We start from the raw sequence: 2653 nt of genomic DNA on the forward strand, positions 1-2653 counted from the left end.
GCTAGTCTCACCCCTCCTCGAGAAATCTTCCTCCAATTCGTCCAAATCCTCCACAAACTGACCCAGTCCATTCGAAAATTCCAACTAAGCCAATCTTTATAGAACCTCCACCCACCTATCTTATTCATCCTAGTAGTATTGCATCAACCAGTTCTGGTGCATCTATTAAGGCAATTCGCGATTATTCCTTCCCTACTGTCTCTAATGTAGCCATAGGTCCTAATATTCTTAGCGGAAAAGAAGAGTTTGTGCTTAAGCCAGCATGAATAACCATGGTGCAAGCAAGCCCTTTCATGGCAAATCTTCTGAGGATGCCAATGCTGCTCTTCAAAATTTTCTAGAGATTTGCAATACAATCTCAATTAGAGGAGTCTCACAAGACGCCATTCGACTCTGACTTTTTCCTTTCTCATTGCTCAAAAAGGTGAAGCATTGGTTCTATTCCAACGTGGGAACCTTGAATACTTGGGAGAAGTGTTCTAATGACTTTCTCATCAAGTTCTTCCCTATCAAAAAAACCAATCTTCTTCATAGCAAAATTTCTAACTTCCAACAGCACACCCGAGAATCCGTTCCTAAGGCATGGGAGCGACTCCAAGAGTATGTCCAAGCATGCCCTCATCATAGAATAAAGGATTGGCTACTCATTCAAAACTTCCTATTTAGGTCTAGGAGCGAATCAAAGCTTAGCCTTGCTTAGACCGGTAAAAGTCAGGTGATTTCCTGTCACCTGTAAGTTAGGATAATGTCTAGTCACGGTTGGCTATATTTGCTATCGTGGAAATAACCATGTGTTAATAATGAATGGAGACCGAGCAGGATGTCGATAGAGAAGCAACAAGGCAAGGAGGTCTTGGGTGTGGATCTATCCCCGTCTATGTCATTTAAGGACCGATTCGCTGTATGTCCTCATGTCATGTTGAACACAGCCTAACACTTAGCTGGCTGGATAAGTCGTTCCGACCGTGAAGCCTAGTAGTTCGACTTAGGCTAGGAACTGGGGGGTCATGCACATTCTGGAGGTAGTAAGGATGTGCTTGGGGACATTGGCGTGAGTCCAAGGGGTCAGGTGCTTAAAATTTCCTACACTTCCTGGTAGAGTGTCGCCCTTAAGGATGCGGCGCTGTCCGGACCCGTGACTCTGGAGTTGTACCAAAGGTGACTTGATTGCGACCTTGACGTGGGGAGCAGGGTTTGTGTTAGGAATACCCCTCCAGCTAGATAGGAACCGATTCAAATCACCATCTCTCCCAGATAGTGACAACTTGACTGAGCAGCGGCAACGTAGATTCACTAAATTTAAAGATATGGTTAAATGATGATGATGATAATGATAATGAGCCATGAAATACCTGATATGGTTATTATTGTTTGCAACTTAGGACCCGTTTGGAGGAGCTCCTAGAGGCTCTGGCTCCGGGCTGTTCATGCACTATAGCATGGAGCCGGCGGAGCTCGAAATTGTGGCTTCGCCGGCTCCTCCTCTTTTCGGCTTCTTTTCAGTTCATTTTGCGCCTCGATTTCCGAAACGTCTCCTACTACAGTGTTGCTACAGTACCTTGAGGTGAGGAGCCGGAGCTACCAGGAGCAGTGCCAAACGGGTCCTTAATCAAGTGATTGATTAGTACATGTGCAAATATAGATGGTAGGTAATGGCTAAAAGTCACTGCTAGTACAGGTGAATAATGATAATGATTACTCAAGCTTTTATGCAAAAAGGTTGTCTAGCAAGATCCACTAATAGAGCCTTGCATACTCCTTTGTGTCATTTATTTTTGGTTTATGACGGGTAAGTCTAGCTGAGTACATTCTCGTACTCATGGTTTATTCCCCCTTGTTGTAGATGACGTGCTCTATAACGTCTACTGCAAAGTATTGTCTCTACCCTATGGGGAATGAAGACTAGATCATGGGGCATGATCGTCTATGCTATCTTATCATGTTGCTTTTGTTAGATATGACTATGGAACTAGCTTGTATTTGAACTAAGTGTGTGTGAGGGTCTCAAACTACTTTGCTTCCGCTATTTATGAACTCATGTTGTAATAACTATGTGAACTACTTGTGAAATGGATGTAACATGTTGCTTGTTATGTTGAATCACTACGATCTTGGTTGTATGCAAGTTGGTTTGAAATCCTTCATGGTTTCAGTTGACTACCAGGTTTATATGGGTTCAAGTATGACGGTTTGATCTCTCCGGTGATTGCTTTCGTACTTGTACTCTTATAAATTGGTTGATTCTGTTATAGCTAGTATCGGAGCTAGATTCAACATTAAACATGTCATATGTGTATTTAAAACAAAGGTTTTTATTTGCAAAAATCAATTTTGACAACTTATAGCTACTTATATATAGGTGTGTTCAAATCTAAAATTTTACTTAAGTATGCCAGTGGTCATATCCTCTATACCCAAATAAGGACTTCTAGGTGGCTTATTTAAGTAATGACTTTGGGGGGGTAATTGCTTGCATTTTATTTCATCGTCCATACAGCGTGCTATTGTATGGATGTCATCCGCTTGGGTGGTAATGTATGGATCAATTGCCTCTATGCCTAGGTAAGTGTGAGTTATGAGAGCATGACTGTCCAACTATCGGTCTAGGGGAGAGTTAGTTGTGGTTACTGGAATATTTACATGTTGCACACAT

The 2653-nt window shown here is 42.2% G+C and overlaps 1 non-coding gene across 1 annotated transcript; it reads right to left on the reverse strand.

Moving 5' to 3' along the window:
- Positions 1–523: 523 nt before the first annotated feature.
- LOC136478625 (small nucleolar RNA R71) lies at positions 524–630 on the reverse strand. The gene has a single exon (XR_010764346.1). It is a non-coding gene; the product is annotated as a small nucleolar RNA R71 (small nucleolar RNA).
- Positions 631–2653: the final 2023 nt, after the last annotated feature.

This window comes from Miscanthus floridulus, chromosome 8 (assembly GCF_019320115.1).
Source record: "Miscanthus floridulus cultivar M001 chromosome 8, ASM1932011v1, whole genome shotgun sequence".
NCBI lineage: Eukaryota > Viridiplantae > Streptophyta > Magnoliopsida > Poales > Poaceae > Miscanthus > Miscanthus floridulus.